The sequence below is a fragment of the Choloepus didactylus genome, chromosome 1, assembly GCF_015220235.1.
Source record: "Choloepus didactylus isolate mChoDid1 chromosome 1, mChoDid1.pri, whole genome shotgun sequence".
Taxonomy (NCBI): Eukaryota; Metazoa; Chordata; class Mammalia; order Pilosa; family Megalonychidae; genus Choloepus; species Choloepus didactylus.
The window spans coordinates 180,841,679-180,868,811 of NC_051307.1; the positions used below are offsets into that span (position 1 = coordinate 180,841,679).

Sequence of the window (27,133 nt, forward strand, 5' to 3'; positions counted from 1 at the left end):
CAAAAACTTCCTGCAACTTATACCATTTTTCTTCCACATTGACACAAAGTCATTAATCAACACTCTGAAAATATTTATTTCCCAACCAGCTGTTAATCCATCTCACCACTAGCCTTTTCTCCATCTTATTTAAAAGGATATCCTGAAACAGTGAAATCTTTTGCCGAAGCCTATTACTTTCTGTCGATGGCACTTCTTTGAATTTACTGAGTTTGGCAACCCTATCTTGGTAAAAACAGAATTAATTCTTGAGAATTATTTCATCTTTTGGAGAATCCACGATTTATTTAGTATACACATTAGAGTTTTGTTGAGACTTGATTTCAAGCTCACCATTTAATGGAATCTGCTTTCTATCCTCCTCTCTCATTCCCCACTCATTTTGAAAAAAGGGATACTAATTTATCTCTGGGCATCTAGCAGCTCTTCTATTCTCCTTAAATCTCCAGGATGAATTTGCAAAGATGGCCTCCTGATCACTTATTTTAACCACCTGTCTCTCTTAACATCCTTTCTGGACTATCAGAAAAACCAAAGAAAGAACTCTGGAGAAACCATGAGAATGTGTCTGTGGCTCCACATTCACCAGGAAGAAAGCACGTGCAGAGCTTCCTTCTCATAGGCACTGGACACGAGTCAAGAGGCAAGCAACAGAGAAGAAGACTTGCTTTACATTAAAGAGTGGTGTGAGTCAAGATGATGAATGTTGAGTTTTTGTGATGGCTCCACATCTCCTTGCCTGCTGTTTTGACTCTCTGAAGACCACCCAGTCCTCCTGACCCAGCTTAAACATAGTCGTTGCTAAATTGATAAGCCAAATGACTTCCAGTCTTGACATGAAAAAGTGGAATGCCAAGAAGCATTGTAGGAAGATGGTGGAATAGGATGTTCTGTGACTCAGTCCTTCCACCAGAAGAACTATTAAAAAGGTAGGAACTGTCTGAATCAACTATTTTGAAACTCCAGAATCTAGTAGAACACAGTAGAGCATACAATTAAAAGCAGGAGGAAGAAGCTGGTGAACTGCAGTAAATACTAGTGAATTCCACCCTCCATGCAGGGGCTACATTGCCCATCCCACAGCCTCATGGTAGGCAACAGTGAGGGACTCAACCCATGTTGCTGGTGCCAGTGTGGGATACAAGGATCTTGAACCCTAAGATCTGGGAGTGTGTGGTCCAGTCGCTCATCGGTGATTTTGGTGAGCTACTTCAGATCTCTGGGGTACCAGCTCTGAGGGCAGCCATTGTTCCAACCACCCCAGGTAGAAGTAGCAGAAGAGACTCAAAGATAGCACCCTTGTTCAAAATGATGGAAAACAATTAAAGGGCTGCATTTACTGGAAAAAACAGTAGGTCTTTTTGATCAGGTTCCTTTAGTTAGGGTGTGGCCCACTTCAATCAGGATAGGTCTTAATCATATTACTGGAGTCCTTTAAAGAGAATGAAATTCAGACACACAGAGAGAAAACCACAGAGGAGTAGCCAAAAGCTGAACATCAATGGAACCCAGAAGAGAAGGGAGAGCCCAGGTGACACAGCCATGTGCCTTGCCATGTGGCAGGTCGAGGACCAAGGATTACTGGCAGCCATACCCAGAACACACAGTCTTCTGAGAGAAAGTATCATCTCGATGATGCCTTGATTTGGACCTCCATCTTAGCCTCAAAACTGTGAGCCATTAAATTCCCATTGTTTTAAGCTGACCCATTGCACTGTATTTGCTTGAGTAGCCAAGGAAACTAAAACAGTCCCTAATTCATTCTATGAGGCCAACATCACCCTCATACCAAAGCTAGATAAAGATACCACAAGAAAAGAAAATTATAGAGCAATATCTTTTATGAACATAGATGCAAAAATTCTCAACAAAATACTAGCAAACTGAGTCCAACAGCACTTTAAAAAAATTATACACCAAGATCAAGTGGGATTTATCCCAGGTATGCAAGGGTGGGTCAACATAATAAAACCAATTAATGTACTATGCCACATTAACAGAATGGAAGACAGTTGTGATGGTTAGGTTCATGTGTCAACGTGGCCAGGTGATAGTACCCAGGTATCTGGTCAAGCAAGCACTGGCCTAACCATTACTGCAAGGACATTTGTGGCTGGTTAATAAACCGGAAGTCTGGTTTATTAAATCATCACTCAACTGGCTGATGACATCAATGAAGGGCATGTCTTTCACAATGAGAGAATGCAGTCAGCTGGATTTAATCCTATCAGTTGAAGACTTTTAAGTGAGACAGACACAGGACCTTCACTTCTTTGGCTAACCAGTGAAGCATTTCCTGAGGAGTTCATCGAAGTTGCCAGTTCATTTCCTGAGGAGTTCATGGAACATATTCATCGAAGTTGCCAGTTTGCTGCCTGCCCTATGGAATTTGGACTTGTGCATACCCACAGTTGCGTGAGACACTTTTATAAAATCTTATATTTGTAGATATCTCTTGTTGATTCTGTTTCCCTAGAGGGCCCTAACTAATACAATAGTAAACACATGATCATCTCAATTGATGCAGAAAAGGAAAATCTAGTACCCCTTCTTGAGAAAAACACTTAGAAAACTAGGAATAGAGGGAACTTCCTCCAACATGATAAAGCGTATATATGAAATACCCACATCTAACATCATATGTAATGGTAAAGACTGAAAGCCTGCCCAATATCACTACTGATACTCATTATTGTGTTGGAACTTCTAACTAAAGCAATTAGGCAAGAAAAAGAAATAAAAGGCATTTATATTCGAAAGGAAGAAGTAAAGCTTTCCCTATTTGCAGATGACATGATCCTACATACCAAAAATTCTGAAAAATCTACAACAAAGCCACTAGAGCTAATAAATGAATTTAGCAATGCGGCAGGGTATAAGATCAACACACAAAAATCAGTCATGCTTCTATATGCTAGTAATGAACAATCTGAAGAGGAAGTTAAGAAAAAAACTTTAATTTACAACAGCAACTGAAATAATCAGATATCTAGGAATAAATCTAACCAAGGGTATAAAGCACTTGTACACAGAAAACTATAAAACATTGCTTAAAGAAATGAAAAAGGACCTAAGTAAATGGAAGGACATTTGGTATTCTTAGATTGGAAGACTAAATACTGTTAAGATGTCAAATCTACCCAAAGGTATTTACAGATTCAATGCAAACCCAATCAAAATTCCAACATCCTTCTTTGCAGAAATGTAAAAGCCCATCATTTGGGAGGGTAAGGAGCAGCAAACAGCCAAATCCATTTGGGAAAAAAAAAGGAATGAAGCTTGAGGACTTACACTTCTAGATCCTAAATCTTATTGCAAAGCCACAGTAATCAAAACAGCATGGTACTGGCACAAAAACAGTCATTTAGACTAATGAAATCAAATTGAGGTTTCAGAAATCAACCGTCACATTTGTGGTCAACTGATTTTTCATTAGAAGAGCAAAGTCCATTCAATTGAGGAAGAATGACCTCTTCAAAAAATGGTGAAAAATGGACCTCCATTTGGAAAAGAATGAAGGTGGACCCCTACCTCACTCTATACACAAAAATAAAACTTAAAATGGATCAAAGACCTAAATATAGGAGCCAGAACTATAAAACCCCTAAAGGGAAAACATAAGGAAGCCTCTTCAAGGCCTTGTGTTAGGCAGTAGTTTCTTAGACTTTATACCATAATCACAAACAACAAAAGTTTAGAAATAAATAAATGGTACTTAATTAAAATTAAAAATTTTGTGCATTAAAGGAATTTATCTTGAAAGTTAAATGACAACCTACACAATCGGAAATATTTGGAAACCACATGTTCGATAAGTGTTTACTATCTAGGTTATATAAAGAAATCTTACAACTTAACCACAAAAAAAAAAGACCAACAACTCAATTTAAAAATGGGCAAAAGAGATGAGTACACATTTTTCCATAGAAGAGATATAAATTGTCAGAAATGGACATGAAATGGCACTCAACCTCATTAGCCATTAGGAAAATGCTAATCAAAACCAAAATGAGACACTATTGCACACCCACTAAACTGGCTACTATTTAAAAAACAGAAAATTATAGGTATTGAAGAGAATGTGGAGAAATAAGAACACTCACTCATTGTTGGTGGAAATGTAAAATGGTGCAGCCATTGTGGGAGACAGTTTGGTGGTTCTTCAGAAAGTTGAATATAGGATTACCATATGACCCAGCAATTCCACTTTTTGGAATTGAAATCAGGGACTCAAACAGATATGTGCATATCAATGTTTATAGCAGCATTATTCAGTTTCCAAAAGATAGAAGCAACCCAAGTGTCCATCACCTGATGAATGGATAAACAAACTGTGGTATATATACACAATGGAATATTAGCCATAAAAAGGAATGAAGTTCTTACACATGTGACAACATGGATGAATCTTGAAGACATCATGTTGATTGAAATAAGCCAACACAAAAGAAAGATGTTGTATGATCTCACTTATATGAAATAATTAAAATAAGCAAATTCATGTAGACAGAAACTAGAATATATTTACCAGGAGTCAGGGTGGGAGTAGGGAATGGGAAGTTAATGTTTACATTTTATATAATTTCTGTTTGGAATGATGGAATAGTTTTGGTAATGGATGTAGCACAGTATTGTGAATGTAATTAACAGCACTGAAATATATACTTGAATGTGGTTAAAAGAGGAAAATTTTAGGTTGTACCTATGTTACTAGAATTAAAACTTTAAAAATACATAATATTGTGCAATATAAACAGTAAACCTAAAGTAAAGCATGGACTGTTGTGAATAGCACAATTATAAAAATGTTCTTTTATCAATTGCAACAAATGTACCACATTCATGCAAGGTGTTAATAACAGGGTGATTTATAGGAACTCTGTTTTTTTTTTGCATGATTTTCCTGTAAACCTCCAATTTCTCTAATAAAAAAATGTGGAAGCAACTTTTATTTTAAGAATCTTGAGATTAGAAAAGACCCATTCTCACATCCCCAGAGAAGAACCAGCTCATTCACAATTGGTCTACAGTATAGGGAATGACTTTGCCTCTCTTCCCTGCTGACTTCACACTGCATGAGAAAATCCAATAGCATAATCTCTACCCATTGCTGAGGGAACACCCATCAGTGACTGGAGAAGCAGAATTTGATCTGAGTGAGAAAGAACAGACTGTATCTATCAGGATCCTCTAGGTTTTGCTGCAGTAACAAAGACCCCTAAAACCAAGTGGCTTAAAAGATTACTTCTTATCCACACTAGATGTTCACTGAAGGTTGGCTGGAGGGCACTTCTCCATGCCGTCTTTTTCCTTACTACCAGACTCAGGGTGATAGAAAAGCCAATAACTGGAAGAGTGGTGATTGCTGCAGCAGAGATAAAAGAATGTTGTGAAGCATGCATTGGCTTTTAAAGCTTCTGCCTTGAAGTTACACATAGCACTTTCTAACATTTTATTGGCAAAAGCAAATCACAGTTAACATCATATGAGCAGGAAGTGCAATCCCACCATGTACCTAAAAAGGAGAGAACTGAAATGTGTTAAGAGCCAAATGAAAAGGTTTTTCTATTGATACAGAAGTAATGGAATTGAAAGATGCAAACTTGCAGGAGAAAGAAAAATTTTTAAGACGATGAAAATAGAATACCCAAATTCTAGAATAAAGAAAAGAAACATGATTTTCAAATTTTAAAACTCAGCAATTTGAAAGGAGAATAGTCTTTTCTGAAGACCAAATTAGATTCTGAAAGCTGAAGTATAAGGTTTATCTTAAAATACAGAGTGAAAATACAAAGAAATGAAAATACTGAGTGAAAAATACAGGAGACAGAAAAAAGTTCCAGAACACTTAAATCACAAATTTAAGAAAGTGCCAGGAAGGGAAAAAGGAACAGAGGGAGAAGCAATAATAATTTAAAGAAAAACAGAAGAAAATTTCTGTAAACTGAAGAAATAATTGAAATTTCCATTTGAAAAATATAATCTAGGTCTAGGCAAGTTTCCTGAAAAAAAAAAAAAAAAAAAAAAAAGAAGCAAACAAAAACCGAATGACTTTGTATATATGTAGATATGTATGTGTGGCACACACATATGTGTATATACATATCCAGCCGTAGCATCTATACATAAGTATGCACATAAACACACACACACACACATGTATTTATGGGTGAGGGTACACTAGTGTGTATACATAGAGGTGTATATATGCACATGCATAGGTATATTACATGGGTGTATATGTATAATCTATATCTTCTAGTGAAATTCTGGAAGAACGGGTACAGAATTTTTTTCTGTGCATCTAGACAGAAAGAATGTATTTCTTAGTAAAGAAAGTGAATCGGATCAGCTCTGGACTTCAATAATTGAAGCTGCAAGTAAGTAAGAGAGATTATTGAGAGAAGAGGTGAGGAGTGTCCAGGAATCCCTCACACATTTAACTAAAGAAAAAGAAAGAAATAATCAGAAATGTAAATCTTTGGAGTGCATGCAATTCTTGTAGCCATACCAAAGAAAATATTTGTTGAACTAATCTAACCAAATTAAAATTGAATGAGTGTAGACATTTCTAGATAGGGAAGTATAAGCAACAGTGATGAATAAAAATTTCGCCATATACAGTTACATATTTATTCACATGATGACCCTTAATATTTGATACTATTTTGGCTCAATTTATAGATGAGAAAACTGAGACTTGGAGAGATTTAAAAATCTGATCAAAGTGACCCACAACTGAGATTCTTAGTGGCAGAGCTGAGATTCAGTCTGGAGCAGTTTGAGTATAAAGCTCATACTCTTAACCATTTATCTATGTGACTTGCCTTAAAGCCCTGGAAGAGGAAGAACTGCTTCAGCTGAACAAGAAAACCACAGTCACAAGGAACAGATAGACTCATTTGACAGCAAAAGATGTTTGGCGAAGACACCAAATGAGAGGTCTAAAAAAAATGGTACAAAAAATAAACAACTAAATAGAAAGGATATGAACAGGCAATTCACAGAATAAGGAAATGTAAGTTGCCAGTGAATGTATGAAAATATCCCTACCTCATTTGTAATCTGTGTAGCATAAATTAAAACAACATTGGGATACAATTTTCCATCCCCTAGATGGGCTAAAATTCAAAATAGGTGTAACATTTAGTGCTGGTAAAGGCTCAGTTATATGTGTACTTTCATGTGTTATGGTCACAATAAAACTATATTATGAAAAAGTAATCTGGTGGCATCTTTTAGAATTTAAAATATCCACACCCAGCAATCCCAATTGAGAAACACAATTCTAAACAAGTCACAACTCATTTGTATGAAGTCATGGATGTGCTGTAAACGTTTAACTGCGGACTTCAATCTCTGGGAGGTGGGTGGGTGGGGTTCCTGTTTTGTAGCGTTTGCCATTTACTATGCTGTAAATATTCCCCATCATGTCCAAATGCAAGCTACTGACAAGCCATCACTAATAATGGAGATGGGAAGAGGTGCACACAATTCATTGTCGCACATCTGTAAAGAGTAGGCCCCAGCACTCCACTGCATTGATGTATATATATGCACAGGGAAGCTGATTGCAACATTATTTTGATTCCATAATTTAATCTTCTGTATTCTCTCTATTGTTAGACTTGTTAAAAAAGAAAAACATCTATTATTTTTGTAGTTTTCCATATTCTTATAAAAATTTTAGAGGGAGGAGATTCACAAAGTGTTCTGTGGTTACCCCATAAAGTCTCTCATGATTTTGGGTTCTGATTTATCTGGTTCTGGAGCCTCAAACTCAATCAATCAAGTGCTGTATTATTATTTCCTCCTCATCTCTTAGATGTTGTAAAGAAATCTGACAGCTCCATTAATAAAATAAGTCTTCCCACTCCAAGATTCGCAAAGGAGTGATAGATAACTTCATTGCTCACCTTGGAGGTTCTGTGTATGGTTGTATTAAGATTGCTGTTGGGTTTCCTTTCTCCTTTAATTTCACTAGAATGCAGTTTCCATGAGGGCAGAGACCATGTTGTCGTATTCACCAAAGTTTCTCCAGAGGCTAGCATAATTCCTGGCACTTAGGATTTACTTAATAAATAATGAAGTTAACCAGTTAATACATAAATGAGTACATTTCTCTTTGCTGCGTTGACCCTTTTTAATTGAAAACCATCTTTATAGAGAAAATGAAAACAAAATAATTGTTCTGCCCCTTCTCTGTTATGAACACTAACTGTACAATTAGCTGAATTATTTCTTCCTTTGGTTTTCTTTTTGCTTTGAACTTAAAATAAAAGGATTCGTAAAAGCAAAAGGTACTTAATTTTCTTCATATTTTTTCCCCAAAACCTTTGGTTCTTTCTGTGTCTTAGCTTTCCTTATACTTTGTATGTATCTTTCACATTGGCCTTTTTTTCTTTGTACATACCCTTTGAAAATACAAGCTCATCAGAGAGGTTCCTGTTCAGCAACTTGGTTAGTATTATTATTTTTTAAGTCTATTGCTATTATTTTCATAGAGATCTTTATGATAATACTTTCAAAATTTCCCTTTTTAAGAATCTTCTGCATTTGAGCCACCTTTCTTTTAAATCTTCAAGCCTTAGTGTCATAATTCTATTTATTTTTGTCTGAGAAACAAAGAACTTATGGTTTCCCAGCATCCTTAGCCTACTGGACAAGGGGGTCACTAGATATTGGCCTATTTTCCCCAGTTTTATACTTATCTTTATTTCTCACCTAAAGAGCCCTTGGGCTGTAGTATATGGGACCGACATTTCCCTGCTTCTCCATGGATTACGCAGTATTTGTTGAATGCCTATTACATGTCTGTATTGTCTCTTTTACTGAAGTACCTAGGAAAAAACAAATGTAAAATACCTAGCACAATGCAGTTCCTTTGGGCACAAATATTTGGGATGTCTGTGTGTGAATGTGTATATATGTTTGTGTAAAGAAGACATTTTATTTACATATTTTTGACTGGAGAACCCTGAGATTGGCTTGGATTTAAGTAATTCCAAATCCTTTAAAAATAGTGTAATGTAACATCTGTGAGCTGTGTGAGAATGTGACTCAGGACAGCACATGCTGAGGGATGTAGAATAAACCTTAGCATAATGTACAGAGTGGTTCCTTAACATGGTCATAGAGCTACTTTCTAAATTAGAAGTTAACTATCAGAGGTTCTACAAGGTTTGCCGTATCTCTAGGCTGCCTGTTTTCTCCTTTTTGCAATGATCATGTAGAGAAGAGGAAACAGGAAAAATGGAAAGGGAAAGAGAGAATATTCTGTACTAAATAGCAAAGCAGAAGGAAGAGATGCCTTTTTCTGTTAGCATGAATGTTAACAGAAAGTGAAAACTTAAATACGAAGAAAGGTTACTTGGAGATTTGACACTCATAATTCTGGATAAAGGCTTTTGAGCAAAGAACCGCATCCAACACACACACACACACCGTCACAGCCCAAGAGGGCCATGCCAGTCCAAAGGCCAAAGAAGACAACTAACATTTTCCGATGCATGAACTTTTGTTCAGGGCTTACTTACAGGGTGAGAAGTCGTGGAGAGAACATGATGGTTCTCTCAGGCCAGGCAGGCATCACGTTGGCAGGCAAGAGGACCAAGGGATGTAAAAAGAGCAGAAAGCCTTTTATAGGGGTTTAAGACAAAGGCATTCCTAAGCATGGGGGGAGCATAGATGCAGGAATAGGTCATTCTGACCTGGGGGGTGGTGCAGAAAGGACAGAATAACATTTGAACAATTACATTTTGCTCTTTTTGTGAGACTAAGAGCCTCTCACTTCCTGCCTGCTTCCCATAAAGTTACATTTTAAGGTCAGTTTACCCTTTTTCTGCTTACTGGTTTGGAAAGACAATAGGCTAAACATTTAGCTGCCTAGGTCATGCAGACTGCTGTGCACCAAAGATCTGCAGGCCTGTTTTGCTCAGGCTGCTGGTTGCTACACACACACACAAGCCCCACCTGTACTCAAAGACAAGAAACTTGGGATAGCATGAGGCCTAATCACGTTTGTCTTTATGATTATGCTTAGATTGAGTAGTGACTGATTATAGATTATGGTTTGTGAAAATGGCATCTAACTGTATGTGTTTGTATTTCTTTTGCTATTGCTCTGTATATTGCTTTACTAAATATAAAGGTAATTGTTTTAATAAACAATTCTATATTATGAGAGAAACCTTAAGTGGAATGATTGAGCTATTTATGTCTCTGTGTTGGCCCATGAAGTCACTGTTAAGCCACTACTGCTCAGCTTGTAACTGGATATCTGAATTGTAAGCATAGTCTTTAGGAAGAAATAAATAGCTTCATTTTATAAACGCATGCCTATAAAATGACAGTAAACTTCAGTCTAATTAGCACTTATGCTCTGATTAGGAACATATAAACCTGCCAAAGAATCTTTATCTGGAAATCTGTGGCCTAAATATTCCACTGTTTGAGCTCAGTGGACAGAGCTTCAATCTCTGAGTAATCGGGATTAATCACTGAGCCACTCCCTACTTCACCTGCAAAAATGGACAGTCTTTGCCCCTTGCCAGATTCCAAAGGGAATATGAAGCATGAAGTCTTTAAGCGCTACAGAACATATATAAATAATCATGTTAATTGAACACTCTTCTTAGGTAGACATATGGGCCCTGGGGATTTGACAGGTTCCTTTTCATCTCCATTACCTATGATAGAAATGCATAAGTCCCACTCTAACCTGCTATATGTTAACATCTTCAACAGGATCCTTGATAGATCTGCCAACCTAGATGTATGTGATTTCTAACCAGCTTCATATTCCAGTTGTGTAACAAACTAGAAGGGCAAGGCAAATCCAATTTAGACTTTTCACTTTGCCAAGCGTGGCAATGAATTCATTTCTGATTTCTTCTGTGAGAGCACTGAGAAGAATTTTAAAAGGTTGAAGTGTTTTAAAATGATGACCATACATAAATTTGGGCCATAATTCAATTCTTAATTCAATTTTTGCTAAGATGCCTACTAAGTGTAGGATATTCTGCTAGGTGTTTCATAGGGAAATGTTTCCAAATGCCAAGAATACTTGGTGCCTTCTCTAAAGGAGCTTACAATGTAGTCAAGGAGATGAAAGCCTATGTATTTAGTAATAATAAAAATAAACTGTGGTGAGGCAGAGCACATTGCCAAGGGGAGATTAATGGTAGAATCAGGAGGAGATAGATAGAGAAGGTGACTTGAGGCAAGCCTTGAAGGATATAAAGTTTGTTACTATTGTTTTTATGCAGTTTTAGTTTGTAGCTAAGGGTCTACTTAGATGAAGAGAAAAATGGCAAACCAAAGTCATTCGTGAATGGACCTGAATGTGAGTATTCACTAAATCTTTAAACAATTGCGAAACTTGAGACTCTGAACAAAGGAGTAGAAGGAGGGAACTCTCTGAGAAAAGGACAGAGATTCTCAACAGGTCTTCTGAGAGCCGAATCTGGGACTGGTTAAATGGTGATGCTGTGCATGTTTAATAGAGACTATCTGAATAGACTAATTTCAACATGGTGGTCATGGAGTCTGGGTGGGAACTTGATGGAGAAAAATGGGAGATTTCAGAGCATTAAGTCCTCACTGGAGATAAGATGTGGAGATTAAAAGAGTATGAAGGATATGGGGTATAGATGAATTATAGATGGTGGGTGATGAACAGATTTTAACAAGTAAGGCTCAATTTTCAGATCTCCGTTAAAAGGAAACTACATGCTTTAGGAATTTCCAGTTTTGTTGATTCTTTACAATACTGTCTCTTACCTTTGGTTACAAACATTCTATGCAATTTTGCTTTCTAGAAATAATGCTGGATTCCTGAGTGTTTTGCTTTGGCAATGTTGATATACATAAGCCCTATATACCTAAACGGTGGCTTGGAATAAGTTTGCTTGGCTACCTAAATAGAATAACTTTCTTTTTGTGCAGACATCAGACATATTACTTGTGATCATGCGAGACATTGGATTTAGGGGCATCATAGAAAAAGAGAACAAAATTCCAATTTTACATAATGGATCTAAATGCAGGTAAATTGTTTTCGTATCCTAGCACCTAAAATAAATGCCATGCAATAGATTGATTTAACAGCAATTTATTGGCTCATGGTATCAGAAGCTAGGAAGCTTGCTTTCTCCCTGAGTTGGTGCTCCTTGCTGGCTGGTGATCTTGGGATTCCTGGGCTTTTCTGTCACTTGGCAATGCACAGCACATGGCAGTGTGTCTTCTGCTTTCTTTTCTCTTTTGGATTCTGTTGATTTCCAGCATCTGGCTGTTCCAGATGGCTTCTTTCTCTGTCTGACTTTTACTTTACTTACAAAGGACTCCAGTTATCCTAATTAAAGCACAACCTGATTCAATTGGGCCACACTTTACCTCAAGTAACGTCTTGAAGAGATCTTATTTACAATGGTTCCACACCCGCCAGAATGTAGACCAAGACCAAGAACATGTTCATGCTGGGGTACATGATTCAGTTTCCAACATCACTTCATACATGGAGTTTGTAAAGAAAACAAAATTAGTTAATTCTTTGGATTTTGTTGAAAAGTATATGCTGTTCTTTGGACTATATGTCATGGAAGTTGTTAGTGCCCTCCCCAATTTTATCAATAAATTAAGATACGTTGATGTCAGCTGCATCAGTCATTAACTACAACAACACAGTGACACCATGTTTTTAACCAATATAGCAACACTGCCCATTAGGAGCCAAGATTGTGGTAAAAACCAGAACTTCTTGGAAAAGTTGACTGGCCAGGAGTCAAGAAACCTGTTTCTTGCATCTGAATTTGCTACACATTAGCAGAGCCTTGAATAAACCATCTTTTTCTCTGGGTCTCAGTGTCCATGTCTGTAAAAAAATTTGAAAATTTGTTTTTGGGTCCAGATAATAATAGCAGCAAATACTTATTGAGCACTTACTCTGTCAGGCACTGTGCCAAGCCTCTTGCTTCTATTGCCCCACTTAATTCAAACAACAGCTCCTTTGAAGTAAAATTATTATTATGTCAAATTTTCATTTGAGGGAACTGAGACGCAAAGTGTTCAGTGGTATAATATGGCAGGTAGTGCGTTAGGTGCTCTTCATGTAGCTTTGAGGTAGAGCTCTATTTTAGTTAAGAGGAAATCGAGATTCTAGGAAGCTGGTTTATCTAGCTTCTCCCAGTAAGAGCATGGCAGACCGAGGACAAACATTCAAGTTTCTTACTCCAAGGTTGAAACCTTTCCACTATATGCTGCCTACATTCAAACCATTCCGAGATGTCTGACATGTTTCACATCTAGAATTTCATCTATAGAATAAACCTAGGAATTTAGGTACTGAGGAGCTGAATTGGGCCCAAAGACTTTTCTTGTTTGTTCTGTCTGGTAATTAAAAAATAAAATTGTAATTGCCACCATTTTAATGGTGGGAAGTTTCCCATAAATGGTCTAGATATCTGGCTTCTCATGAAAAAATGGAAAAACCCAGTATCCCTGGCTGCTTATCCCTCACGGCCAGTGACCACTGGAACTGAGTTATGTGCTCTCAAGTTTCACATGGTGCCCACCTGCTCATCCGTCTTCACTTATCTGTGTTGTCTCTGGGGCCTTTGTGTTCATATGGGTTTGTGATCCCTAGATTAAATTAAAGATTTCTGATTCTCAAAATCAAGGAATTTGGAGGTTTGCTGCACAGCACAGCAAGTTTGCTATTCTACTTGGCTTCTTCTTCATGACATCCTTGGGAATGAGAGGTGCAGTGATGTGGCTTCTCTTTTATAGGATTTTTACAGACAGAGCATTTCTTCAGTGTAAGAGTGACATTTTGAATATAGGAAGATGAGCCAAGTCACAATTGGCCCTGTCACCATTTGGATTTGATGCTGGCACCTTGTGTGTTTGGCCTGGTTGAATAATCTGTTTGTGACTGGGTAGGCCACACACAGGCAAACGTGAACTCTGTTTATATTCATTTCCTGCCTGGGAACTTGGTTCCTCTGGGTCATGGCTTTGGAATGAATTTATAGATTGGAAATTTACTGGTGTAGACTTGGATGCAAAAACTCAATTGAACCCATTTTGGCTGCTGGCCTTAATAACATTCTTTGGGCTACAGCAAAGGGGTCTTTCTTATTGGCAGCTCCAGTGGAACAGAGCAATTGCACGTGTGCCATATCTTAATATGAGATGCTTAATCTAATCAAGATATTTAGTATTCCCATTTTCCAGATGAGAAAATCAAAACCCAGGATTGTCTAAAGTTATATTAGCTAGGTTATTACCCATTATATACCATAGATATCTTTCAGTAATAGAATTTCCTCTTATTCTTTGATGTGGCCTTCAGTGTACCTTCATCTCCCAGCCAAGTAACAATCAGTCTACTCCCAGGATTCTTGAGGTAGGACAAATGGGTCCCCTATTTCCTGTGAGTAGCAGTCTGCAAAGGACAAGGAAGGAACGGATTAAGCTCAGGAGACCAAAAACTCCTAGGTCTTTTCTGTGCCTTGTCCTGTGGGCTAACCACAGAAACTTCCCAGGGGCTGTTTTCCAGTTGTGATGATTTGGCAGAATCCTTGCAGGATTGACATCACTGAGCCTCGGTTTTGCTTTCTTACATTTTAAGATTGCCTTCACAGCGCTCATATGGAGCTAGGAGGGGATAGGGATGTTAGAAGCATTAAGACAAATTGTCTCCTTTTACTATCCCTTCCTATTTAGCCTACCTCCCACCTCAACAAGGAGGTTACAGGTAAAAGTGGGAGAGAGGAAAATGGGAAAAAACTGGAAGCCCTCCTGAAAGTGACTCATTGGCACCATCTCCCACAGGGACATTTATCTGTAACCTTTTCCTGGAAGCCCAGAAATGCCAAATCCAGGTTTGGCAGCACTGCAAGATATCTCCTATTACAGACAGCATCAGATATATGTTTTTTTTAACAAACAAATAAACAAACAGTCACCTTAACCCAGTCTCTAGTACTCTGCTAGGCATTATGAAGCCTGCAAATGGAGCATGCATTAGAAATGACTTCAGCCTTCAGGGAGTTCTTAACTCCAGTTGCCAAAGTCAGGAAATGTGTACAAAAATGTTCAAATAGGGGCTTGCAGGCTTCTTTGAGGCACTTACTATCAGCATCATAAAAACACTTGACACAATAAACACCCCCTTTCCATACCTGATTAATAGCAGCAGAGACTGTCAAGGACAAGTGCATTTTTGGAGTGAGGGAAAAAAATTAGTATAAAACTAAGGTGGAAAGATGTTAAACTGCTACAGGATTGGAGGCTGGATGGATTTAAAATTAACCTCAGATAAGGCACACTTTAATATTCATATGCTTTAAACATTATTAAGACTTCCAAGGAGCCATATTTAATATAACTTGCTAGAGGTTAACTGACCAATGATAAGTTCAATGAAAATTTGAACACAATTTGTGATAGTATGGAATATTTTTAACATGGCTCTAAAGTAAGTGTTGGATGAAATCTTCCTTATATGTGGGTAAAAAAAGTTGGCAACATGTGATACCATTTTTAGATAATAATGATGCTCATGCATGCAAAGAACCCAGGATGTGAATAAGCCAATGGAATGCACTTCCTTTATCTTTTTTGCCATGTCTTCCTTTTTCCCTTTTACCATATCCCTTTTTCCATGTCTCTTTCGGAGACATGGAACTTTTGAAAGAGACTGTAATTAATCATACCATTGGTATTGTATTTCTCATATGTTTATGAGAAAATTTAGCAGCAAATTTCTCCCATAGGTACTGTACAAAACCCTTTGATTTTGACCAGAGCATCTAGAACTTCATTCTGAGACCTGATTATTCTCACTATTGTGTCTATTTTTGATGTACAAATGATTATTTGTTTTCTGCATAAATTTATCTGGCTGTCTGATAAAGCATTTCTATGTGGATGGGGTCAGAAGTTAGAGCAGATGGTGCAAGCGTGCTGTATGCCTTCTTATTTGATTCTGAGAGGTCTCTGACTGTCATTGTGCCTCACCTCTGTGCCCTTCTTGATTCTGGCTTCTTTTCCTGGCTGTTGTGACAGCTGTTTGCAATTCTGTAGTAGTTTCACTACTTTCTGAATTACCCATTGCTCTGTCTGCTTGTCACTGCAGTGGCTTCTTCAAGTTCCCACTTGACAAGGAAAACAACCACCACCACCACCACCACAGAGCATCCAGCCTGGAGTCCGTGAAGGGCTGGACTGTCTATTCAAATTAGAATTATTTTTAGAAAGCTGCTATAGAATTGAAAGTTTTGTCAATCAGCAGGATTTATGTAACGCCATATGTTAGTGTGATTTCTTCAGACAAAGCCTTAGAAATGTTCTTTTAGAATGCCACAGTTGTGGAAGACTGTTCTGGAGGAAGACTTGCCCATGCACTTAGAGCCCTTACAAAGTCTTGGTGAGGTGCTAACTGCATGGGGGCTCTGGTGGCCATTTGCTCTTGAGGCACTAAACTCCACCAGGAAGAGCTGAAATGTTTCAGGAACCTCGGTAAGCAGCCAAGCTGGGGTTGTGGAGTGATCTGTTTAATCAATACCTTATCTGAATTGTCTGTTATCAAAGTCTTAGAAAGTAATGCAACAAAATACTCAAGATCTGAAATAACACTGTGTCATTTCACCTTTCTTTGATTCCAAAGGTCCTTTAGCAATTTTGTCTCCTGGGGGAGCTAGTTAATAAAGATCCAAGTCTGGAATGTCTGATAAACCAACTTTTATTCTATGAAGGAAGGGAAATAGGCAACTGCAAAGACCAGAAAGTCCCCCAGGCCCAAGGAGGGTTGGGGGTGTGTGAGCTATAAGACAATATAAGGATGTTTATATTTGAGGGTGTTGCCTCTGCTAAATGCCCCATGAAACTTCACTTCTGGAGTATAAGCTGGGTCAAGGTAGGGTTCCTCTTTACTTATTCTGGGCCCTATTCATCAGCACCCAGTTCTGCAATACACTTTGAGGTGCTTAATAAATCAGATGGCTACTGATTTTCAGGAAAGACCCAGGATTTTTAGACAAGAACCCCTTTGGATGGGCCTCACATTGGTCTGCCTGGCTCATATAGGCCTGTTTGCCTCTGACTGGACTCTCACTAAGAAACAGGCTATGATAAATATCGGATTACATAGTGTCTTGCAGCCTGTTGGCCTAGAGGGCTTGGCATGTGCCAGGTGACTCTGGTGTCCTGACTTATTGCCCTGTCTCAGGGCCAGCTTCCATTCTGAGCTTCCAGGCTCATCCTTCAAAAAGTTGAAAGCAGCATCACAATTTCTTTCTCTTAGGAGCTTCCTCACCCTTGACAAGCCTGTAAGACATATGGACCTGACCTCTGTGGCCTCTTGTCTATCAGCCCTAATTGAATATTCGCTGTGTATAGCATCTTGCCAGGTATCATGGAGAATTACAAAAGGAGGAGGAGATGCACTCCTGGACTTTGAGCATCTTATCAACTTATAGGATAGACAGAACCAGCAAAATCAAAATCCATACAAACACAAATGTCAGCTCAGCATATATAGTTCTTTATTTATAAATTCAGTTACTGTAGCCTGGGAATGAATGTGTGTGTGTGTGTGTGTGTGTGTACACATACCTACATAATTTAAAGCATTTGTTGAAATGACTGGGTGACTGGAGCTAGAAAGAGATAATTATCTACTGTCTAAATTCTTGTCCACCAGAATCAGACCGTGAGATCAGGATATAAGAGCAAGTAGTTTATTGGGAAGTATAGGAAACACCAATAAGAGACGTGGCAAAGGAAGACAGGCAAAGGACAGCAGCCAATAAAAGGGTGTTTTATTGAGTCAGGTATAACTGGGGACAGCTGGAGCTCAACCTAATGGGGAAATTCTGGAGAACAGTTTAAAACATATGCCTCAAAATTATCCCCTGGACTCCCGTCAGTTACTGATTGAGGGCTTCTCTCAGGGCAAGTTAATTCCACAGATACTCCCGGACTGTCTTGCCCAGAGAGAATGGTTTTGGAGAAAGCTCTTAGGCATAGAGATGCAGCTAAGGGACAGTGAAAGGTGGCCTTGGACAGGCCAGAGGGATAAAGATGGGCCAACCTCTGAAACATCCACAGGCATTAATGAGAGCAATGGTTTGGACAGCAAAGGAGAGAGGGGTTTTGGACAATGAGGACACCACTGTCTGTGAAGACTTGAAAGCAACAGTGAGTGACTTTCAATCTGGAATCAATAGGCTTCCTTTTACAAGTTCCCCAAAGGAGTATACTAAAGTGACAAAGGGAAGAAGGTCCAGGCTCCATCTGAAGCAGACTGAAGATGGGAGGCAATTTGGGGTGTGAGGATCCAGATTATGATGGCTACCCTGAATTAGGATGCCCTTTGGTCCACCAGATGTCTATCAGGTACAAATCATGTTGGGGATGGTGACTGGTTTAGCCCTACTGTTGGTCATGGGACACTGATTATCTTTGCATGAAGTCCTGCTGCATCCAACAGGAAATCATTTCAGAAGAATGAGAGTTCAATAGGTTTGGAGATGCTGTGTGTCAACATGTCCTTCCTTTAACTCACCTGGGTGGAAGAGGTAGGCAGTAACCAACAAGCAGTGGTGGTTTCGTCCCACATCTCCTATTGCATTTATACAGGATGGGACTCCTAGCATGGCGGGGTGGGGTGGGGTGCGATGATTGGATCAGATAGAACACAGTCTCCTCCTGTGTGGTATGTGCCTTCTCTAGAGTTGGCAGATGGGGATGTTAAGCCTGTTGAAGGCTGCAGCACTGTAGAGGGTTCTTATTTATCTGACACTGGTTAGTTGTTGATTTATTGCTACAGAAGGCCTAAAGAAGGCTTCAACAAATGCTCCCTGCAAGGACTCCTGTGTGTTGCTATTTATTAATGGAAACACCTATGTGTTTTACCTGGCTTTTAGCTGCCCTGTAGGATGTGCCCAGGAATGAGCTCTCAGAAAATGTGACTCAGGGGTTACTTGTTCTCTAATATATCAAATCACATGATCTGATGAGCTCTATTTCTTTCTCCTGTCCTGTATTTAGATGCTAAGCAGTGAAGATCTGGAACAGAAATGTCAGGATATGTTGACAATTTATTGGCAGCTTTCACCTGTGAAAAAAATGTAGGGCAGTGATATGACACTCTCATGCATCCTTATGTACTCAGTAATAGAGTCATGTCTATGGAAGAGGGAGGGGAAGGAGTATTTCAGGCTGGATCCAGTAAGGAGAGAGAAACAACGCCAGTTACTTTAACAGAATTAATTACTATAAAGAATTGTTAACCATATATTGGACAACCAGAGACCCAAATGTATACTGAGGGATCACAGAAGTGGTAATTGCAGGAAGCAACTACCACTCCTAGGGCTGGGGGGTCAGAGGGAAGTGTTTGGGATCATTAAAACTGGGAAGCTAGGAGGAGGCACGCTGCAGCACAAGAACCCAGACCTCTGAGGGAGTGGCACTGGCCACTGGCTATGCTGGTAATTCTGAAGAGGGCACAGTGAAACGGATTCTGGAAATGTAGAGAAACTACATGCTGGAGCCAGCCTATGTTACTGGACCCAACTGTTGCTGCCAGGGCGATGAGGTATCTGCTGGGGCATTGCTGATGGACTAGGAGGGGACCAAGGAGCCAGTTTCTCCTCCTGCTGCTGCTGCAAGTCACACTCTGGCACCCCCTACTGGCAGAGCCTCACAGGGCGCCGGCTGGCCAAGGAGAAATGTGACCTGTAGAATCCCAGTGCCAATACCACAAAGCAGGGTGGGTTTGGAGCTGAGCAGCAGTTAAGTTAAAAACCAACAGAGTGAGCAGGTGAGTGTAAGTGTGAGTGTGGGTGAGAGAGAATATATGGATGAGAATGTGAGTGTACTAGCAAGAACAAGAATCTATATATGGCTGGCTGGGATGGGGGCATTGTTAATTATAAAAAAATAATCTGAATAGTGGCCTGCACATGAGGACCCCGGCTCTGGGGAAAAAACATTAAGTACTCATTTTTTGGGGCAGAGGTGTGATTTCTAAAGTAAGGCCAGGGCGTTAGGGAGAAATCACATTGTAAACACTAGAATCACACACTAAGACTATGAGAGCTTGTGAGGATGAGAACAACAGATTTGCATCTATCCTCTCATGCTCACTCTGTGATGTACGCACATACTGAGTGGGATACAGGAGGAAACACTTCTTCCCCCCACTATTGATGTTATTACTTCCTCTTCCTCTCTTCTGTTTGCTCACCAAGCAGAGAGAGAGGGATTCACCTAAGGTATGTGTTTGTGATACAACTTCACCTTAATGTACAGGGCTGGGCTGATCACTCTCTATGTCATATGCTTTCTTAATTGATGATCACCTGGACCCTAGAAATGGTCTTGTTATGTCCACTTAACAGAAAAGAGATCAGATGTAAAAGAAGGTTAAGTAATGTGCTGTAAGTAAAGCCGGTGAATGATAGGACTCACATTTCAAGTTCAAGTGTATCTTGCTCCAGAGCCATGCTATTCTCCCCACCCTGGGGGTTCTATACCTGCTTTCACATCTAGGGAGAATCTTATCACCTCTAGCAGCAAACCAGGGGCCTCACAGTATGTTGGTCTCCAAGAAGCAATGGACCCGCACTTTCCAATAAGGAAACCAATAGACTTGTGTGGCTATTGAAATTTAAATTAATTAAAGTAAATAAAATTAAAAATTCAATTCTTTAGTTGCTCTAGTCACACATTTCCAGAGTTCAGTGGCTACTTTTATGTGACTAGTGGCTACCATATTAGGATAGAACATTTCTATTATTGCATAAAGTTCTGCACAACACCAACATTGAGTAAGAGCATGACTCAAAACCTAGCTTCCAAATCTAGCTCTGCACCTTGCTAGTTTTGCATTAAAGGTCAGGCTACTTAACTTCTCTGTGCCTCAGTTGCTATGTCTGTAAACTGAGGCTAGTTGAGGCAGCTCCTCATAGGGTTCAGGTGAAGATAAATGGGACACTCTTTTTGTAAATTTCCTAGCATTGTGCTGGCACATCATGAGCTCTCAATATGGTTTCCCTGAAGGGGGAAAGATTATGTGATTTTCTAAACATTTTGTCATCTCCTTTTATCCCCTGATATTTTTATTTGGGGAGCATGGGAAGGAGTTTGAAGCAGGACAAGGGGGAACCTGATTGTTTATATTTGGAACACTTTATGGAGGCAAGGAGTCCTATGTTAACTTCACTGTTCATTTTTCAGTTCTTTACAGACAAATGCACCTGCTTATCATATGTACCCAGGGTAGACCACTCCTCCCACCTCATACCTCTTTGTATGTCACTGGGAGTTGGGTTTGTTGGGGTAAGTTACTCTTGAATGATCCTCTGAGTCTCTCTTAGAAGCTCTCCAAAGTACTCTGGTCCCCAGCCTGTATTCTTCACTGGTATACTACCTACACTGAGTTCCAGGGAGACACAGAGGTAGTCTTGGGCTTTCCATGAGTTTTGGGAAAGGAGCGTCACAAATGGAGCCAAGCACTCTCACTCCAGGTCTGGAGTTCTTCTGCTCTGGACTGGAAACCTGGCTGGGAGAGAGACTTTCTTCAGGATCTGAATGATGCCTTAGAGTCAACAGACCATCTAAGTTGAACCAAAAGGCATGGATCACAGGGCTGGAGGAATCTTCTTGGAGTTTTTGTCACTTTTGGGCAGTTGATAGCAGGCTGACTTGAACATTGTACCAACTAAAGACAAAACCAGGAGGCTGATACCTGCCCCACTCCTAGCCCACTGCCCTTTCCCTGACCTCCCCAGGGCAAAGAAAGGAGGATCTCCTGCTAATTTTCAACTGTGTTTTGCTCTCTGTTATGTAGTATTTCAGTGACAGGATCCACTCAGGAGAGTTGGGGCAAGGCTGGCTAAGTTTCTCAAGGAGCTGAGTTTTGAGATCAGGTGCCCGAATGGAATGATGCTTCCTGACCTTTCAGACCTTTGAGACTTCTGGGCAGTCTTAGAAATCGCTTCAAGCCTCCTGTCCAAGATACGTCTGCCTAGGGGAGTTCCAGGGAAAGGTGGCAGGTAGAGTATCCTTTCTGAGTTTTATTCTCGTCCTCCTTTCCCTCCTTTCCGCGTGTCCATGTTGCTCTGTTGTGTCACTTCTCCTAGAGATTCTGTAGACCACTGATGCAGCGGTATTTATTTTATGTTTTTGTCAACAGAGATACCATGTATTACAAGATGATGGATGCTATGATGAGCTCACTATGGGTTCTTGAAGATTCCAAGCCACTGACTATTCTGAAGCACAGAGACACCCTTCCAGTGAAGCTGCAGGAAGCAAGGTAGAAGGAGGTGAGGAACTATTGAATCTTTCTTCTTTCCCTTGACTCCATCAGCCTTAGGTTATCAGATTGTTTGTGCCCATGCCTGATGGGCTTTTCCCTGTATGTCCCTCTATAGGCCCTGCTTTTTGGCCAAAGTATGGACCACCTTTTCCGATGACCTGGGGAGCTGCTGGAGGACAGTGAGGAAGATGCTGCTGGGCCCCACGACAGAAACACAGCAGCTGGAACCACGAACCATTTAGTGTGGGATTCAAGCTCAGCATCCCTTCAGACTGAGGCTCACTGAGCTACACTAATGAATTGGATTCTTTTTGCTTTGCTGTCAACTCCATAACACCCAATTCTAAATGACTGGCTTGCTTTCTTCTTTTTTTTTTTTTTTTTTTTTTTTTTTTCTATTTTGGCTTTTCTTTATCTTTTCTCAGCCTGGAAATTATAAGAAAGGGATTGATTTAAGGAGTATAGTTCTGTGCTGAAATTAGCCTTGTTTATGAACAAATTCTGTCCTTAGAGATTTTCTGAATTTTGTGACCCCAGGTTATCTTCTTAATGGGGCTGCATGGTTTGATTTGTATAGTACTGATACTTAGATTAAAAATATGTTTTCTTTCTTCTTTTCTTTTTTTTTTTTAATTTTAGAACCAGGTAATGACCCAAGTCATATTTGCTCAGCTACTGAAGTGGTCTTAATGAGGGATCGCTTAGAGTTGAAATATAATCAAACATACATTATACCTGGGGCTCATGCACGCTATTTGATATATATATTACACTACAAAGAAACACAAACCTTGTAGTTTGAAATTTAATTCCTGTCTGATCCAGCAGCTAGAATGGTGGAGAAATTATAAAGATCTAAAGTGGCTTCAAATACCCTGAATGTAAGCTAGTTGGCGGTAAGTGGACAGTTTCAGAATGCCATTATCTAAAACAAAGCAGGAATTTGAGGTCAGCTCACCTTATCAGCAGTGTTGTTTAGGTCTGCCTGTGGATCAGTCCATTTTTGGAGGACTTGGAGAACAAGGTGTGCTATTGTGAATGGGTTTATGGAAATTGTGGTGCTCTGACTCATGGTCTGTAATTGTGCCAGCTTTCCAATAAAGTGCTTTCAGTTGACCCAGCAACAAGGTCTCTGTCAATTTACTGCAAAAACTGTGTCCTCAGTGGCTTCGTAAGAATGTCCAGTGTAGATCTAAGAGTGACTGTCCTGCTAGGTAGTTTAGCTGGATGCATTACTATTGTTCTTGCAGAAATGTCACTGGAGCTCTGTCCATTGTCTCCACATGGAGTCAGAGATTGTGAATAACTTCTCTACTCTTATTATAGTCAACTCTAGAAATCGATAGTCATGGCCTAACTCTGCCAGGAAATGAGCTGCCATTTGCCATCATTCTCTAATTCTGGAATCCTCACTTATTTTTGTGAGATGCTAGGATAAGCCACAAATTCTCCAAATCTTGATTTCTTCATATACAAAATGGGGATACTGACATTCCTAGAATTGCAGTGATAAATGCCCATAAATAGATGTCACATGGATGGTACTTCACAGATTGTAAAGGCACTGGGACATGGCAGTGCTAGATGAATGGTGGTTATTTTATTTATTAATAAAAGGTTGAATAAATATTTTAATTCCTTATGGTTGGCCTTTGATTGAGAACACTGAGTAACCTCTGATTAGCTTCTTAGACCTCCTTGCTTAAAGCCATTGGAAGGGCATGTGAAGACTCATGGGACAGAAGTCAGGAGAAGAGGATCTTCCACCCCCTACCTTGACTATGTAGCCAAATACCTTAGTACCTTAATTCTTCCTTCTGTGAAATGGGGCAGATGTTTATGTCCCTCACAGAGATGACACCTTCACAGAAAATGAAATTTACGGTGCACGTAGATGTACAAGACACCATCTTTCCCACCTCCTATTTGCCACATCAGGCCCGTACCATCCAAGGACTGCTAAGTCTCCCTCTAATTACTGGCAATGAGTTCTCATTCACCGTGGGGAATAATTTGGCCCACTGACAGCCTCATCAGACTTTATCTGTCACTTTAGCAGAAAGCACTTTTGAAAAAATCCCAGCACTATCCACCATTCCCCACCACTAACGTTTAGGGGTACCCAAAATGCAAAACAAAGACAAGGGCTAAGATAATTTATTTCATGCTGTGTGGTGCGAATGAAATAGTTGTTTTCTGATTCCCATGGTACCTACTGTGATCCCACAGATATTATCCCTGGATTTCGAGCCATGTATAGTAGAAAAAGCGCTTTCTACTTTGTACCTTAGAGTCATTAAAATGGTAAAAATTATTGCAACAGTAAGTAACAATTATTGAGCATTTACGATATGCCAGGCACTGGTCAGAGCACGTGGCGAGCACTGGTTCATTTAATCCTCATAATAACCACGTGAGGTAGCTGCTTTCATTGTGGAAGCATGAAGTAGAAGTGAGAGGCACAGCTGGGCTTGACCAGGTCTACCTGACTCCAAATCTTGGGTTCTTCACCACCATGCCTGGCTGCTTCCTCACTGGGGTTCCAGTCCCTGTCTGCTCCCTTACAAGCTTGTATCTGCTCCCCTATCTGTTCCTTAAGTCATAAAGCCCATAAGGGACCTTACCTTTGAAACTTCATTGTCCTTATTTTTCTTGTGGGACTATTAATTACAATACTCTCCTGCCTGCTTCCCACAATTATCATCTAAGAACTATGCAAATATATGAAACTAACTGTGAACAGTTAATGCTTTTTTAAAGATTAATATTTCTTTTTATTAGAAATTTGTAAAAGCCTTCTGGATGGGGTCCAAGTTGAGCTTACGTTATGCTGAATTCTACTTTATATTTAGCAGGCTGAGGTTCTTGTGCATCATAGCCAGAGAGGGTACTCATGGATGTGAGTTTTAAGCCTAAGAGATATATAAGGGGAAATGAAAAAGCACCAAACTATAGGAGAAACAATATTAGATTTTTTTTTTTTTTGAATATTGAATCTTTTTTTTTTTTTTTTTTAATTCAGTTTTATTGAAATACATTCACAAACCATACAGTCATCCATGGTATACAATCAACTGTTCACAGTATGATCATATAGTTATGCGTTCATCACCACAATCTATTTCTGAACATTTTCCTTACATCAGAAAGAATCAGAATAAGAATAAAAAATAAAAGTGAAAAGAGAATACCCAAACCATCCCCCCATCCCACCCTATTTGTCATTTAGTTTTTACTCCCATTTTTCTACTGATTTTTTTTCAATTTTTTAACTTTGTTTATCAAAAAATTAAAAACAAACAGGCAAACAACAACCAAAAAAACCCCACAACATTTCAAACAAAGCAATGGATTAAGGAAAACAAATAACCTAAAATAATTACTTTGCTTCCAATATGTTCCTACCATACCCCAAGAAAATTAATAAACCATGTCCAAACAAAGGAGTAAGAAAAACAAATAATCTAAAATAACTACATTGCTTCCAACATGTTCCTACCATACCCCAAGAAAATTAACAACCCCTAAGAAAACAAAGGAATAAGAGAAAAAAAAAACCTAAAATAACTCTATTGCTTCCAACATGATCTTACTATATCCAAGAAAGTTTACAAACCATAATCATTCCTGAGCATTCCCATAACATTGAGATTACCCTCCATAGTTTATCTGTTCTTATTAGATTATCATTCCCCCTCCACTAATTGGTATCTCTAGGTCCCCTACATTCTACAGTATAAAACATTGTACATTTTTCACAGAATTCACATTAGTGGTAACATACAATATGTCTCTTTTTGTGCCTGGCTTATTTTGCTCAGCATTATGTCTTTTTTTTTTTTTTTTTTTTTTTTTTAATCTTCATTTTATTGAGATATATTCATATACCACGCAGTCATACAAAACAAATCGTACTTTCGATTGTTCACAGTACCATTACATAGTTGTACATTCATCACCCAAATCAATCCCTGACACCTTCATTAGCACACACACAAGAATAACAAGAATAATAATTAGAGTGAAAAAGAGCAATTGAAGTAAAAAAGAACACTGGGTACCTTTGTCTGTTTGTTTCCTTCCCCTATTTTTCTACTCATCCATCCATAAACTAGACAAAGTGGAGTGTGGTCCTTATGGCTTTCCCAATCCCCTTGTCACCCCTCATAAGCTACATTTTTATACAACTGTCTTCGAGATTCATGGGTTCTGGGTTGTAGTTTGATAGTTTCAGGTATCCACCACCAGCTACCCCAATTCTTTAGAACCTAAAAAGGGTTGTCTAAAGTGTGCGTAAGAGAGCCCACCAGAGTGACCTCTCGGCTCCTTTTGGATTCTCTCTGCCACTGAAGCTTATTTCATTTCTTTTCACATCCCCCTTTTGGTCAAGAACATGTTCTCCGTCCCACGATGCCAGGTCTACATTCCTCCCCGGGAGTCATATTCCACGTTGCCAGGGAGATTCACTCCCCTGGGTGTCTGATCCCACATAGGGGGGAGGGCAGTGATTTCACCTTTCAAGTTGGCTTAGCTAGAGAGACAGGGCCACATCTGAGCAACAAAGAGGCATTTGGGAGGAGGCTCCTAGGCACAACCATAGGGAGGCCTAGCCTCTCCTTTGCAGCAACCGTCTTCCCAAGGGTAAAACCTGTGGTAGAGGGCTCAACCCATCAAACCACCAGTCCCCTATGTCTGTGGTCATGTTAGCAACCATGGAGGTGGGGTAGGCGAATACCCCTGCATTCTCCACAGGCTCCTCAAGAGGGCACTGCATCTTTTTTTTTACCTTGTTTTTTTTTTGTT

General features: G+C 39.4%; 1 long non-coding RNA gene across 1 annotated transcript; it reads left to right on the forward strand.

The window, feature by feature from the left end:
• The first annotated feature begins 20,687 nt into the window (after positions 1-20,687).
• Positions 20,688-22,680, forward strand: LOC119541924. The gene is made up of 3 exons (XR_005218383.1): positions 20,688-22,064; positions 22,205-22,337; positions 22,446-22,680. It is a non-coding gene; the product is annotated as an uncharacterized LOC119541924 (long non-coding RNA).
• The last annotated feature ends 4,453 nt before the right edge of the window (positions 22,681-27,133 follow it).